The following is a 16,085-nucleotide window of genomic DNA, read 5'->3' as shown; positions in this document are numbered from 1 at the left end:
CTGGATGGTGTCCTCGGGGGTCTGCCGGACACGGAAGCCCGTCGGCGTGCCGAGGTGTTGGTACGCCTGCCCCTCGGCCAGGGGGACGACGGATTCATCCTGGATGAGGAAGTCCGTAGCCTGCACCGAGTTCTTCTTGCTGCAGTTGACATGGAGGGACGCGCACTTTTTGGCATTAAAGCGGAGTCCCGTCCATTCTGCGACTCTCCCGATGGTGTTGAGCATGCCCTGGAGCCTCTCGGGGTCGTCCGCGATCAGGACTAGGTCATCTGCGTAGGCCAACACGTTCACTCTCTCACCGTGTAGATCGAAGCCGTCGGTGCCGTCGGAGATTGCCCGCAGGAGCGGCTCCATGGCGAGGCTGAAGATGATCGGGCTGAGGGGGCAGCCCTGCTTCACGCCGCTGCGGATCGGGATCTCGGCGGTTTCGCCTTCTACCGAACGGATGGTGGTGCTGCAGCCCTTGTAGAGTTCCCGGATTAGGCGGAGAAAGGTCTCCGGCATCCCGAACTCCCGTAGGGTGCTGAAGATGTGATGGTGGGGGATGGACCCGAAGGCGTTCGCCAGATCCAGCCACGCTATTGCGCACTGGTTGTGGGCCCTCCTGGTCGTCTGGAGGACGGTCTGGAGCAAGAAGTTGTGCTCATAGCACCCCTCTGATGGCAGTCGTGGGAATAAAGATATTAAAGATATAGATAAAGATAAAGATATAATCAGATATTAAACTGATAAGAACAGATACTACACTTGATCTTAGCTCACAGAGAGCCGAGAAGCGATGCCGATGCTCTGCGCCGCGCGCACACCCCCTGCCCCCAACGCTTTCTACCTAACCGTGACGAGCTCTCAGCCACGCAACGAACACCATAACTAGGTAACTCTAAGTGAGGCGCCCTTCCCGAAAATGTCTCCAGTGGAAGGATTCAAAGCAAGAACTCCTGACACACAGTTCTGTTAAAATAAAGGAAAAAAAGAAAAAAAACAGACAGTTCCCTGTACACTCCTGGTCTGCACAAAACCCACCTACTGACCTGCTGCCCCCGAGCCACTCGTGCACCGGCCCCGGACACTTTTTTAAAAATTATTTTCCTCGAGTCACGCTAGAAATGGGACTCAAAGGGCCACACCCTTCCTCCTCTTCTGCTCCTATGAACTAGCCCTCGTCTGGGCAAAACATTTATAGAGACTGTTTCCTAGGGTTAAGAGGGTGGCATTTTCCCAACGGGAAAAGGATGGAAATTTTCTCTTCTGTGGGGCGACGAGGGAAAGAATGAGCCAAACCATGCAATTAATTCTGGAAGGCATATTAAGGAGTGCGGATGAAGTACCCACACAGACTAGACTAAGAAAACATCTCTTTAACTCACCTACAAAGAACGACAAAGTAAAATCTGCAAGAGCAGCCTTTCAACTCAGAGGCCAAATAATAAGATGGAACTAATGACTCATGAAAGAGTTACAAATGACTCGAAACTATACTCTCAGTACAAACCAAATGGTAACACAGACAACACCAGTTTTCTTCGCTGCTCTTCAGCCACGATATTCTCCCCATAGGGAGGTCCACCGTCCCTGGAGGTTCAGTGCAGCTGAATACGAGTGGCACTGCAGTTGTTGGACCAGCAGGCTGGGGGGCGAGCCAAGCATGAAAGCGGTACTGTGTTTCCATTTAGCTAGTCGGGTTTTTTTACAAAGATGGTCCCCAAAAATGCTTGCTAACAATCCTGAATTCAATTTCAATCTATATATATTTTTTTAATAAAAAAGAAAAAAAATCACTATCTTAGCCAAAACCAGAAAGTTAAGTTGACAATTATTTGCGACAAGTTTGGTACGGGGAAGGGAGTGGGCCAGTTTTCATCAGAGAAACAAAAAAGGTTGACGGACTTTCCTACCGCCCTGTTACTGCTAAATAGAGCCCTCCAAAAACTGCAATCTGCTCATCGCCTTACTAATGTATAGCGCAGTGGTCGGCAACCTATGGCACAGGTGCAAAAGGTGGCGCGCGAGCTGATTTTTGATGGCACGCAGTGGCAGGCTGAGCGGCTGAGCCCACCGCTGCTCTGGGGTTCCGGCGGCTGCCCCATTGCCACCCGAGGTCCTGGCCGCTGGCCCCACTCAGCACCCACTGCTGGCCCGGGGACCCCCAAGGAAGCCCAGGCTGGCAGCGGGCCGAGAAGGCCGGCGGCTGAGACCCTGGCTGAGCCACTCATCCCGCTGTCGGCCTGGGGTTCCATTCACTCAGCCGGTAGCCGGCTGAGCAGGACTACATTCAACGAAATAGGAAAACAAGAGCAACTAATGACAAAGTGGAAGAACCTAGAGCAGTGGTCGCCAAGCTTTTTCCTCTGGCGCCCGCCAGACAAAGGCCCGTGGCGGTGGACGAGCATCCGCCCAAATGCCGCCGAAATTCGGCGGCGACGCCTCTGGATGACGCCGCTTATCGGCAGCAAGCGGCGTCATCCAGCGACGTCGCCGCCGAAATGCCGCCGAATTTCGCTGGCATGTCAGCAGATGCTTGTCCACCGGCCAGTACGCAGGTGCACTGAGAGGCCCCTGCGGGCGCCATGGCACCCACGGGCACCGCGCTGGGGACCCCCGAACTAGAAAGCCTCCTGAAGCACGGCTATCGTTTTGATTTAAATGGACTTGAACTGTATGAAGAATTGCGTATACTGTCATGCGTGTTGCCACATGCAACATCGATGATGGACATTGTACGGTTTACTCATACCAGCAAACGTGTTGACATATATCCTCAGGTGTACACTGCCACTCCTCTTCTGCCGACAATTCCTGTCACAGTAGCATCAGGAGAATGGAGGTTCTCCAAACTAAAACTCATTAAAAACTATCTCCGCTCTACAAGGAGTCAGGAACACCTGACTGGTCTTGCGTTTCTTGCAATCGAACAAGACATCACTTTGTCTTTGTCAACCGATGACATTATTCCTGATTTTGCAGCCAAAACAAGCCAGAAAGATTGCTTTTAATTAAAAACAAATCCTTCTTTCAAGACCCCTGCCTATCAATTTCCTATCAAATGTTGACAAATGAAAAAAATTACATTATTTGCATCCTTCTGTCAAACCAGAATTTTTTTCTAGCGTGCTACTCCTTTAGTGCTAGTCCATCCGCATTCCAGTGTGCCGAACCACGTTAAACTGGTTTTAATAACATGCATGTGTCAAGCTTTCCAATAGTGTAAGCTTATGTTTGTGTTGCTAAGAGCAAGACAGGCACAGGGGCACCAGTTTAACAATCCCGCCTAGGGCTGCCTAAATCAAAAGGATGGCCCTGCGCCCAGGCGCATGGCACAGGGAGCCGGGCGGGAAGCCAGAGGGCAATAGGCCCCCCGCTGGGTTAGCAGGCTTAAAACCCGGAGCAGACGCACGCCCCTTGCAAAGGAGCAGGAGCCGGGATCTCGAACAAGTGTCAACGTAGCGCGGCGGGGCAGGAGGAATAGCTCAGGGGCTTGCGCATGGGCCTGTTAAACCCAGGGTTGCGAGTTCAACCCCAGAGGGGGCCAGGTGGGGCTTTAGTGGGGGATCAGTCCTGTGCTGAGCAGGGGGTTGGACCTCCTGAGGTCCCCGACAGCCCCGGATTTCACTAAGATGATGTCTGAAGAAAAGAGGGGGGTGGGGAAGTGTACGCTAGAGAGTTTAGGTGTAGACCTTTCTGGTGGTCAGGGAATAACGTTACAGATTACTGAGGGGGTGCAACACTGGGCTGAAGATCAGGTGGCGCGAGGAATACAATACATCAATCTGCAATAGCCCCGATTGGGAGTACAAGGTTAACGGGTCAACGTACAGGCACTGAGATAGGAGGGTAAATTGTTCATATGACGGCGATGTTCAGGTGTGGAGTATAACGAGTGGATACGATGATGAGGCTGGATTGACCCCTCATTTGGTGAGATTTAACTTTCAGTGAGCTTACGGCCCCAGTTCATACGGTCCAACGGAAAAAGTCTCTCGGTCATTGAGATTCTATCTGGCAGCCGGGGTGCCAGCCGGCATTCTACCTGCTGCTTGGTCTGCCTTTGCTACAGAGTAGCTCACCTCAGATCCTCAGGGTTCCGGTGAGCTGCAGCTAACCTGACCTGATACACGGGAGCAGCTTTAAACAGCGCCCTCTCTGCCTCTGTCTCTGCAAAGAATCAACCAACAGCCCGGAAAGCCTTCATCCCTCATACTAACGGTTGAAAAGACTCGCTGCAGAAAAAAAGGATCCCAGCTCCTTCAACAATCCTCTAGCAAGACAGAGAACCTCACATAGCCTCACCAACACATTAGACCCCGAGAAAACATAAGAAGTGTTTATTGTAAAGAGGGACAAGAGCTTCCAACCTGATTTCCACAACTTGAACAAGTCTGCTCTGAAAGGGGCATTCTTACAGTAAAATTCTTCCTGCTTTCTTTAACCAGAAGATTCTCCCCAGAAGGAGAGGCACCGCTCCTGGAGGCACTGCAATACCAGGCCAATGCATGGGGTGGATAGAGCAAGCTCCTATTCCAACCCCCTGTTTCAAAAATCCATTTAAAATATAGTCCTCAAATAAAGGACATATCAGATATTAAACTGATAAGAACAGATACTACACTTGATCTTAGCTCACAGAGAGCCGAGAAGCGATGCCGATGCTCTGCGCCGCGCGCACACCCCCTGCCCCCAACGCTTTCTACCTAACCGTGACGAGCTCTCAGCCACGCAACGAACACCATAACTAGGTAACTCTAAGTGAGGCGCCCTTCCCGAAAATGACTCCAGTGGAAGGATTCAAAGCAAGAACTCCTGACACACAGTTCTGTTAAAATAAAGGAAAAAAAGAAAAAAAACAGACAGTTCCCTGTACACTCCTGGTCTGCACAAAACCCACCTACTGACCTGCTGCCCCCGAGCCGCTCGTGCACCGGCCCCGGACACTTTTTTAAAAATTATTTTCCTCGAGTCACGCTAGAAATGGGACTCAAAGGGCCACACCCTTCCTCCTCTTCTGCTCCTATGAACTAGCCCTCGTCTGGGCAAAACATTTATAGAGACTGTTTCCTAGGGTTAAGAGGGTGGCATTTTCCCAACGGGAAAAGGATGGAAATTTTCTCTTCTGTGGGGCGACGAGGGAAAGAATGAGCCAAACCATGCAATTAATTCTGGAAGGCATATTAAGGAGTGCGGATGAAGTACCCACACAGACTAGACTAAGAAAACATCTCTTTAACTCACCTACAAAGAACGACAAAGTAAAATCTGCAAGAGCAGCCTTTCAACTCAGAGGCCAAATAATAAGATGGAACTAATGACTCATGAAAGAGTTACAAATGACTCGAAACTATACTCTCAGTACAAACCAAATGGTAACACAGACAACACCAGTTTTCTTCGCTGCTCTTCAGCCACGATATTCTCCCCATAGGGAGGTCCACCGTCCCTGGAGGTTCAGTGCAGCTGAATACGAGTGGCACTGCAGTTGTTGGACCAGCAGGCTGGGGGGCGAGCCAAGCATGAAAGCGGTACTGTGTTTCCATTTAGCTAGTCGGTTTTTTTTACAAAGATGGTCCCCAAAAATGCTTGCTAACAATCCTGAATTCAATTTCAATCTATATATATTTTTTTAATAAAAAAGAAAAAAAATCACTATCTTAGCCAAAACCAGAAAGTTAAGTTGACAATTATTTGCGACAAGTTTGGTACGGGGAAGGGAGTGGGCCAGTTTTCATCAGAGAAACAAAAAAGGTTGACGGACTTTCCTACCGCCCTGTTACTGCTAAATAGAGCCCTCCAAAAACTGCAATCTGCTCATCGCCTTACTAATGTATAGCGCAGTGGTCGGCAACCTATGGCACAGGTGCAAAAGGTGGCACGCGAGCTGATTTTTGATGGCACGCAGTGGCAGGCTGAGCGGCTGAGCCCACCGCTGCTCTGGGGTTCCGGCGGCTGCCCCATTGCCACCCGAGGTCCTGGCCGCTGGCCCCACTCAGCACCCACTGCTGGCCCGGGGACCCCCAAGGAAGCCCAGGCTGGCAGCGGGCCGAGAAGGCCGGCGGCTGAGACCCTGGCTGAGCCACTCATCCCGCTGTCGGCCTGGGGTTCCATTCACTCAGCCGGTAGCCGGCTGAGCAGGACTACATTCAACGAAATAGGAAAACAAGAGCAACTAATGACAAAGTGGAAGAACCTAGAGCAGTGGTCGCCAAGCTTTTTCCTCTGGCGCCCGCCAGACAAAGGCCCGTGGCGGTGGACGAGCATCCGCCCAAATGCCGCCGAAATTCGGCGGCGACGCCTCTGGATGACGCCGCTTATCGGCAGCAAGCGGCGTCATCCAGCGACGTCGCCGCCGAAATGCCGCCGAATTTCGCTGGCATGTCAGCAGATGCTTGTCCACCGGCCAGTACGCAGGTGCACTGAGAGGCCCCTGCGGGCGCCATGGCACCCACGGGCACCGCGCTGGGGACCCCCGAACTAGAAAGCCTCCTGAAGCACGGCTATCGTTTTGATTTAAATGGACTTGAACTGTATGAAGAATTGCGTATACTGTCATGCGTGTTGCCACATGCAACATCGATGATGGACATTGTACGGTTTACTCATACCAGCAAACGTGTTGACATATATCCTCAGGTGTACACTGCCACTCCTCTTCTGCCGACAATTCCTGTCACAGTAGCATCAGGAGAATGGAGGTTCTCCAAACTAAAACTCATTAAAAACTATCTCCGCTCTACAAGGAGTCAGGAACACCTGACTGGTCTTGCGTTTCTTGCAATCGAACAAGACATCACTTTGTCTTTGTCAACCGATGACATTATTCCTGATTTTGCAGCCAAAACAAGCCAGAAAGATTGCTTTTAATTAGAAACAAATCCTTCTTTCAAGACCCCTGCCTATCAATTTCCTATCAAATGTTGACAAATGAAAAAAATTACATTATTTGCATCCTTCTGTCAAACCAGAATTTTTTTCTAGCGTGCTACTCCTTTAGTGCTAGTCCATCCGCATTCCAGTGTGCCGAACCACGTTAAACTGGTTTTAATAACATGCATGTGTCAAGCTTTCCAATAGTGTAAGCTTATGTTTGTGTTGCTAAGAGCAAGACAGGCACAGGGGCACCAGTTTAACAATCCCGCCTAGGGCTGCCTAAATCAAAAGGATGGCCCTGCGCCCAGGCGCATGGCACAGGGAGCCGGGCGGGAAGCCAGAGGGCAATAGGCCCCCCGCTGGGTTAGCAGGCTTAAAACCCGGAGCAGACGCACGCCCCTTGCAAAGGAGCAGGAGCCGGGATCTCGAACAAGTGTCAACGTAGCGGGGCGGGGCAGGAGGAATAGCTCAGGGGCTTGCGCATGGGCCTGTTAAACCCAGGGTTGCGAGTTCAACCCCAGAGGGGGGGCAGGTGGGGCTTTAGTGGGGGATCAGTCCTGTGCTGAGCAGGGGGTTGGACCTCCTGAGGTCCCCGACAGCCCCGGATTTCACTAAGATGATGTCTGAAGAAAAGAGGGGGGTGGGGAAGTGTACGCTAGAGAGTTTAGGTGTAGACCTTTCTGGTGGTCAGGGAATAACGTTACAGATTACTGAGGGGGTGCAACACTGGGCTGAAGATCAGGTGGCGCGAGGAATACAATACATCAATCTGCAATAGCCCCGATTGGGAGTACAAGGTTAACGGGTCAACGTACAGGCACTGAGATAGGAGGGTAAATTGTTCATATGACGGCTGATGTTCAGGTGTGGAGTATAACGAGTGGATACGATGATGAGGCTGGATTGACCCCTCATTTGGTGAGATTTAACTTTCAGTGAGCTTACGGCCCCAGTTCATACGGTCCAACGGAAAAAGTCTCTCGGTCATTGAGATTCTATCTGGCAGCCGGGGTGCCAGCCGGCATTCTACCTGCTGCTTGGTCTGCCTTTGCTACAGAGTAGCTCACCTCAGATCCTCAGGGTTCCGGTGAGCTGCAGCTAACCTGACCTGATACACGGGAGCAGCTTTAAACAGCGCCCTCTCTGCCTCTGTCTCTGCAAAGAATCAACCAACAGCCCGGAAAGCCTTCATCCCTCATACTAACGGTTGAAAAGACTCGCTGCAGAAAAAAAGGATCCCAGCTCCTTCAACAATCCTCTAGCAAGACAGAGAACCTCACATAGCCTCACCAACACATTAGACCCCGAGAAAACATAAGAAGTGTTTATTGTAAAGAGGGACAAGAGCTTCCAACCTGATTTCCACAACTTGAACAAGTCTGCTCTGAAAGGGGCATTCTTACAGTAAAATTCTTCCTGCTTTCTTTAACCAGAAGATTCTCCCCAGAAGGAGAGGCACCGCTCCTGGAGACACTGCAATACCAGGCCAATGCATGGGGTGGATAGAGCAAGCTCCTATTCCAACCCCCTGTTTCAAAAATCCATTTAATATATAGTCCTCAAATAAAGGACATATCAGATATTAAACTGATAAGAACAGATTTAATGTTTATTAGTGAATATTTGAAAATAAACGATACAGAGAGTTTAAAGCAGCAGTTATTGTTTCATCGGGGATATCATACAGACTATGGGGGAGGGGTCAGTATTTTGGTATTGGGCAGCATATACCATATACAGTCTGTCATGTCCCCAATGCGGGATGAACGGTGGGTGAGATCAAGATACAGTCGGGGGGCAGTGAGGGTACATCGCTCATACAAATAGGTTACAGACAGTCGTGGCAATAAAGGAGCGAGCTGGGTGATGAGGATAGGGTGACCCTCACATAGTGGAGTTTGGTTTGGTGGGTTCAGGGCTCAGGGGATAGAGTCCAACGGGGGAGTTTGAAAATCTCCTCCCCCCTTCGGGAGCACGGAGTCACGCCCGCTTACTCCTGGTATTGGCGGTGACCGGTGACGTGCTCCGTGTAGATGTCTCTGGACCATCTGATAGTGTCCGAGACCATCAGGCGTCTCATGAGCTGTGCGTAGCGACTGCCTACCCCACAGGCCCGAAGCACACGTTCATTACAAGGGTCCAAGGCGCCCAGGGCCCCAACAATCAGGGCGTCGGTATAGACCTCGTAGCCCTTTGACCGCAGAGTGTCCGCCAAGGGGGTGTATTTTTCGAGCTTTCGGGCTCGGGCCTCGCGGAAGGCCAGGGTCCTGTTCTCGAAAGGAACCGTCACATCAACGAGGATGATCTTTTTTCGAGCCTCGTCCGTGACGACGATGTCTGGGCGCAGTGGGCTGTCGGTGCCAGGGACGGTGCGGTTGGTGACTTTTTCTCCCAGGTGCGGAGCGATGGCCTTTACCAGACGGTCCTGGATGGCGTTGTGACGAAGCTGCCAGGCTCTGGCGTGGGGCTTGCAGCTGCACAGGACGTGGGGCAGGGTCTCCATGGCGTACCCGCACTTCCTGCAGCGCTTGTCTCGGGTCCCGTGGTGGACAGCTCCGTTAAGCGGGACGCAGCTTAGTCGGGCGCGGTGTATGAAGCGCCAGTCAGCGAAGCGGATGAAGCTGCCTGAGTGGAGGAAGTGGTTGCTGGAGTCCCACTTGCTGGTGACCTCGTAAACCTTGCCCTGGTCTGTTTTTTTCTTCAGCGTGCCCAAGTAGAGCGCGCGTACGGCGGCCTTCAGTGACCTCTCCAGCGTGCCTCTGGCTCCAGGGCTGATGACGGTGTCCTCCGTCTCGGTCCGCGGTATCAGGACTCCCAGCTCCCGTCGGTCCTCGCTCCATACCCAGCGGCAGCCTAGTCGTTTCCCCAGTCGGCGCGTGGCATTGCGGGCACGGGTCCACAGTGAGGCTATGTCGCCTCTGTCTCGGGCGAAGTCACCGTCCATGGAGCCGCTCAGGAAGGTGGCCATATCTTGGCCAGAGGCAGCTCTGTCGATTCGCTTTGCGGTGGCGGAGCACAGGGCGGTCGTCGCGACTTTCTTTACCACGGCGTCCGGGCACGTCAGGAGGCGAAAGGCGTGTGTGACGACCGCGATATCGCAGAGGTCTCCCATGCGGGGGACGTTGGCGCCACCGTGCCGGTGAGCGATATAGACCAGCTCGTTGCTTGCTCTCTGGGGCAGGGACAGCCACTTCTTCACCAGTTGCCGGATGACATTGTCCGCCTTGTTGAGGGGCACCTTTGCCACGGCAGATCCTCTCAGGACAAAGGCGATGCGGGGGATCAGGAACGTGTTGAGGGCATCGATTTTCTGCCACGGAGCCAGCAGGGAAACGTCGATCCTGGCGGCGTCCTGCAGGATTTCCTGGATGGTGTCCTCGGGGGTCTGCCGGACACGGAAGCCCGTCGGCGTGCCGAGGTGTTGGTACGCCTGCCCCTCGGCCAGGGGGACGACGGATTCACCCTGGATGAGGAAGTCCGTAGCCTGCACCGAGTTCTTCTTGCTGCAGTTGACATGGAGGGACGCGCACTTTTTGGCGTTAAAGCGGAGTCCCGTCCATTCTGCGACTCTCCCGATGGTGTTGAGCATGCCCTGGAGCCTCTCGGGGTCGTCCGCAATCAGGACTAGGTCATCTGCGTAGGCCAACACGTTCACTCTCTCGCCGTGTAGGTCGAAGCCGTCGGCGCCGTCGGAGATTGCCCGCAGGAGCGGCTCCATGGCGAGGCTGAAGATGATCGGGCTGAGGGGGCAGCCCTGCTTCACGCCGCTGCGGATCGGGATCTCGGCGGTTTCGCCTTCTACCGAGCGGATGGTGGTGCTGCAGCCCTTGTAGAGTTCCCGGATCAGGCGGAGGAAGGTCTCCGGCATCCCGAACTCCCGTAGGGTGCTGAAGATGTGATGGTGGGGGATGGACCCGAAGGCGTTGGCCAGATCCAGCCACGCTATTGCGCACTGGTTGTGGGCCCTTCTGGTCGTCTGGAGGACGGTCTGGAGCAGGAAGTTGTGTTCATAGCACCCCTCTGATGGCATGAAGCCCTTCTGGGCCGGGCTGATGGCTCCCCCGGTCGTCGCCCACTCCGTGATTCTGGCTGCCAGGCAACTGGCGTATAGCTTGTACATTGTAGAGCAGAGGGAGATGGGTCTCCAGTTGCTGGGGTCGTCTCGCTCACCCTTCTTGTAGATCAGGACCGTCATGGCCTTCTTCCAGGAGGTGGGTGGCCGGCCAAAGCACCGGCATAGGTTAAAGATGCCGGAGAGCACATGGCAGCCGGGGTCCCGCTTTTTGAGGAGGCTGTAGGGGATGCCATCTTTTCCGGGCGCAGTGTTTTTGGTCCTGGAGAGCCTGGCCATCACCTCTTTGGGCGTGAAATCAGCCTCTAGGCCATCTGCATTGGTGATGCGGGGCAGCGGGTGAAGGCACTCTGGGCGCTGCACGTCGTTCCTGGGCTTGTCAGCGAATACTTCCAGGAAGTAGCGGTATAGGCGCTCGGGCGGGATCGTGCAGTAGGATGAGGGACCATCGAGGATCTTTCTCATGGCCTTGAGGCGGTTGGTTCTGTACAGCTTCTGGATCTGGGAGGCTGCTGCCGGGTCGTAGCGGCGGCTGGAGTTTCTTCGTCCAGCTCCTCGGGTGGTGGCGTTGTGGTTTGGGGCTGGCCTTCTGGAGGTAGGCCGTGCGGCCTCCTGGTTTGGCGTCCTCTTGGAGACGATCTCTGTGGAGAGCTCGCAGGTGAGCTCATTGATGAGCTGGTCGAATTCTTCAAACGAGGCTGTCGCTCGGAGCTTCTCGATCCAGGCAGCCTGCCAGGGCGTGGCTGGCCTAATCGTCGGCTGCCGGTCCTCTGGTTCTTCGGTCCGCGCTAGTAGTGGGTTCGCGGTTTGGCCGGCGGGTCGTCTCCCTTGCAGCTCGCGGGATCTTTCGGTTGGTCCCCGAGGCATAGCCGTCGGTGGAGTAGTGGCATTGTTGGTTGGTGGAGCCCGGCTTGGTTCGGCGGGTGCAGCGTCAGCGTCCGGTCTTTCGCGTGTGGTCCTCGCCCGGGGGGTCGCTGTGGGAGTGGGTGGTCTTCTGTTGGCAGAGAGTGGGCTGGTGCCCGTAGGGGCCGCGTCGGACTCTCTGGCGGTGGGGGTCTGGGGCTGTGGTCCGGTCGTAGCGGTGGGGTCTCCGATGTTAACAGTACGTGGGGCGGTCTGGGGGGTGGCCCCTGTCCCCCGGCCAGGTGGAGTTCGTAGGGTGGGCTGAGGAGTTGCGTTGGCGCCCCTTGTGGCTGGAGCTCGGAGGGCGGGCCGGGAGCCAGTATTGGTGCCTCTAGGGGTGGGGTTTCGGATGGCCACGCGTGGTGGAGCACTGGCCCTTCTTGGGACGGGATCGTGTAGGTTGGAGGGGGCACTTAGGTGCCTCAGTTCGGAGATCTTCCGGGCGACCTGGGAGGAGGTGACAGGACCCCTGTTGGTAGGAGCTCGGTCAACGTTTCCCATTGCAGCATTTGTCGTTCCGGTGGCAGGGTTCTGGTCCGCTGGCTCGGGGGCTGGGGTGGGCTTCTGGGCAGCGGTCAGCATGGTCGCTCTGCTTCTTTTCGGCACAGGAGCAGCAGGCTGGGGCGCAGGATGGCGGAGGACCGGAGTCGTCTTTTTGCTGGCTTTCGTACAGCTGGCCTGGTGCGCCTTGCATTTCCTCTGACACTCGAAGGGCAGGCTGCAGCGCGCACAGCTGAAGGCGATGGACTGGCCGTGGCACCTCTTCAGGTGTCTGGTGACTCCTCCGAGGAGTTGAAAGCGTCGAGGCGGCAGGCAGATGGGGCAGATGAGCGCATCTGCAGTGAGGGGGTACTGGAGGTAGACGGTGTCTGGGGCGAAGCAGCCATCTTGTGGGGTGTTGGGGCCTTCCTGGTCATTTTCTGGCGCACAGCTGGCGAGGGGGGCGGCGTCCTTCGGTGGTAGCTGAGTCTCAGGAACATTGAGGATTCCCCCCGGAGGCTGGAGTTCCTGGGGGGTGCAGGTGTCCTGTAGCGGGTCGGGGGATTTACTCCTCGGCGGCGTGAGGTGCTGGGGTGCAGTAGGTGTGTCCGGCGACCGCAGTGGAGCAGGGGAGTCATCTCGTGGCTGCTGGGGTGCGGGGGGCGTGATCGGCGAGCGCAGGAGGACGGGGGAGGCGTCTCTTGGCGGTTGGGGTGGCCGGTGGGCGGCGTGGAGGTCTTGTGGGATCTGGAGCGGCGTGGTCGTGGAGGAGTGCACTTCTGATATCTGAAAAACATCAAGGGGCTCCCCAGGCGCCGCGAGTCGCGGCGGCAGGGGTGCCGGACGAGGGTCCCCCGGCGGACCGGGCAGCTGCGGCCAGGGCGCGCCACAGGGCTCCCCTGGCGGCTCGGGGCACGGCAGCCAGGGATCCCCCCGCGGCCAGAGCAGGGGCGGCAGGAGTGTGCCACGGGGCTCCTCTGGCAGCGGTACTCGGGACACGGGGAAGAGCTCCCCGGGCCGCTCCAGGTGCAGGGGCCAGAGCATATAGCAGGGCTCCCCAGGCTGTACCTGCGGCGGGGGCATGGGGAGGGGATCCCCCAGCGGCTCAGGCGTTAGTGGCCGGAGCACATGGTGGGGCTCCTCAGTCTGCTCAGGCGGCAGTCTGGGCGCAGGACAGGAGTCCCCCGGGGACCAGAGCGGCGGCTGCAGAGGCGCGCCACAGGGCTCCCCGGGCTGCTCAGGCAGCAGCAGGTGAGGTGCGGGGTCGGGGTCTCCCAGCAGCTTGGGAGGGAGCAGCCGGGGCGCAGGGCATGGGCCCCCCGGCACCCCAAACATCGGCGGCAGGAGCGCGCCACGGGGTTCGCCGGGCTGCCCAGATAGAGGCAGCCCGGGTGCGGGGCCGGAGTTCACCGGCAGCTCCGGCGGCAGCGGCCGGGGAGCGGGGCAGGAGTCCCCCGGCGGCTCGGTGACCGGCAGCCGGGGCATGCCGCAGGGCCCCCCCGGGAGCGGCCATATGGCCGCGGGACAGGAGCTGCCGGGCGACCTCGGTGGCGTGATGCAGGGTTCCCCGGGTCGCCCGAGCAGTGGCAGGCAGAGAGTCGGGCCGGGATTCCCCGGCGGCTCGGGCAGCAGCTGCCCGCTGCACCGTTGGGGCGGAAGGTGGAGACTCCCCGTGGGCAGCAGCCGTGTGGGGCAGGGACTCCTCGGCATCTCCACACCGTGGGAATCCCCAGGTAGCGCCCGCAGCAGCGGCTCAGGGCAGGGATCCCCCCGTAGCGGGGCTGGGCAGGGGACCTCCCAGGGGGCCAGGGGCTGGGGTGTAGTGGGGCACTTACTCGATCCAGGCAGCAGTTGGTTAGTGGGGGTCTCCTCCTCCGGCAGCGGGGGGTAGTCTCTCTGCAGCTGCTGGTGCTCCGTAGACGAGTCTTCCCAGGGTAGGTGTATAGGGAGGTAGGCTCCCTGTAGCTGCTGGTCATCCCTCCAGGTGGGGCTCTGAGCAGCGTCTTGGTCCTCAGTTGTTGCGGGGGCTCCTCTGGCAGCATCCTTCCCAGCGGGGGGGCCATCAGAGTCCTGGTCCTTGGTCGATGGGGGGGCTCCTCCATCAGCATTCTTCCCAGCGGGGGGATGATAAGCATCCTGGGCCTGGATCCTCACGGGGACTTTTCCAGCATCGTCCGTTTCAGGAGCAGTAGGCCGGTGTTCAGTATCCTGGACGGGAGGAGCGGGTGAGGTTCTTCTGGTGCCCCTCCTCAGGGAAGCTGTAGAAACCTCCTTCCTCCTGGGAATGGGGTCTCGAAGAGCTGGTTTTCTGCTGCTGATTTTTCCAGAAGACGTGTCCAATGGGGTTTTTTTCCGCTGGCTTTTGGTGTTGCCATCCTTGCTGTTAGCCTGGGTCTTTGGAGCAGGCTTTTGCTGGGTTTTCCTAATACTGGAGTGTGCAGGAACAGCAGCTATCCGCGATAGTGTGTCTGTAGAAGAAAGAGAAGGAAAATTTTCTTCCAAAGTAGCATCAGAACAGTGCATATGCAAATCAGCTGTATCAGTATGCAAAGCAGTCTCAGAAGAAGAAAAAGTCTCTAGAGCAGCATCAATCTTTTCAGATATAGCTGCAGGAGATTCCATCGTCAGGACAGGGGTGTGCAAGTGTCCATTAAACAGAATTAAACTGATAAGACCAGATACTACACTTGATCTTAGCTCACAGAGAGCCGAGAAGCGATGCCGATGCTCTGCGCCGCGCGCACACCCCCTGCCCCCAACGCTTTCTACCTAACCGTGACGAGCTCTCAGCCACGCAACGAACACCATAACTAGGTAACTCTAAGTGAGGCGCCCTTCCCGAAAATGACTCCAGTGGAAGGATTCAAAGCAAGAACTCCTGACACACAGTTCTGTTAAAATAAAGGAAAAAAAGAAAAAAAACAGACAGTTCCCTGTACACTCCTGGTCTGCACAAAACCCACCTACTGACCTGCTGCCCCCGAGCCGCTCGTGCACCGGCCCCGGACACTTTTTTAAAAATTATTTTCCTCGAGTCACGCTAGAAATGGGACTCAAAGGGCCACACCCTTCCTCCTCTTCTGCTCCTATGAACTAGCCCTCGTCTGGGCAAAACATTTATAGAGACTGTTTCCTAGGGTTAAGAGGGTGGCATTTTCCCAACGGGAAAAGGATGGAAATTTTCTCTTCTGTGGGGCGACGAGGGAAAGAATGAGCCAAACCATGCAATTAATTCTGGAAGGCATATTAAGGAGTGCGGATGAAGTACCCACACAGACTAGACTAAGAAAACATCTCTTTAACTCACCTACAAAGAACGACAAAGTAAAATCTGCAAGAGCAGCCTTTCAACTCAGAGGCCAAATAATAAGATGGAAATAATGACTCATGAAAGAGTTACAAATGACTCGAAACTATACTCTCAGTACAAACCAAATGGTAACACAGACAACACCAGTTTTCTTCGCTGCTCTTCAGCCACGATATTCTCCCCATAGGGAGGTCCACCGTCCCTGGAGGTTCAGTGCAGCTGAATACGAGTGGCACTGCAGTTGTTGGACCAGCAGGCTGGGGGGCGAGCCAAGCATGAAAGCGGTACTGTGTTTCCATTTAGCTAGTCGGTTTTTTTTACAAAGATGGTCCCCAAAAATGCTTGCTAACAATCCTGAATTCAATTTCAATCTATATATATTTTTTTTAATAAAAAAGAAAAAAAATCACTATCTTAGCCAAAACCAGAAAGTTAAGTTGACAATTATTTGCGACAAGTTTG

At 55.4% G+C, this 16,085-nt stretch overlaps 2 non-coding genes and 2 pseudogenes across 2 annotated transcripts; all 4 read right to left on the bottom strand.

The window, feature by feature from the left end:
- Positions 1 to 632: 632 nt before the first annotated feature.
- On the bottom strand, positions 633 to 780 carry LOC115644210 (annotated as a pseudogene).
- Positions 781 to 4,445: 3,665 nt separating this feature from the next.
- On the bottom strand, positions 4,446 to 4,639 carry LOC115644215. Its single transcript, XR_003998459.1, has one exon. It is a non-coding gene; the product is annotated as a U2 spliceosomal RNA (small nuclear RNA).
- A 3,667-nt stretch (positions 4,640 to 8,306) lies between these two features.
- Positions 8,307 to 8,496, bottom strand: LOC115644217. Its single transcript, XR_003998461.1, has one exon. It is a non-coding gene; the product is annotated as a U2 spliceosomal RNA (small nuclear RNA).
- Positions 8,497 to 14,801: 6,305 nt separating this feature from the next.
- Positions 14,802 to 15,033, bottom strand: LOC115644214 (annotated as a pseudogene).
- Positions 15,034 to 16,085: the final 1,052 nt, after the last annotated feature.

The sequence above is a fragment of the Gopherus evgoodei genome, unplaced genomic scaffold (genome assembly GCF_007399415.2).
Source record: "Gopherus evgoodei ecotype Sinaloan lineage unplaced genomic scaffold, rGopEvg1_v1.p scaffold_97_arrow_ctg1, whole genome shotgun sequence".
NCBI classification, from domain to species: Eukaryota; Metazoa; Chordata; order Testudines; family Testudinidae; genus Gopherus; species Gopherus evgoodei.
Note: the sequence above shows the minus strand (reverse complement) of the source record. Positions and strands in the feature narration are given on the sequence as shown.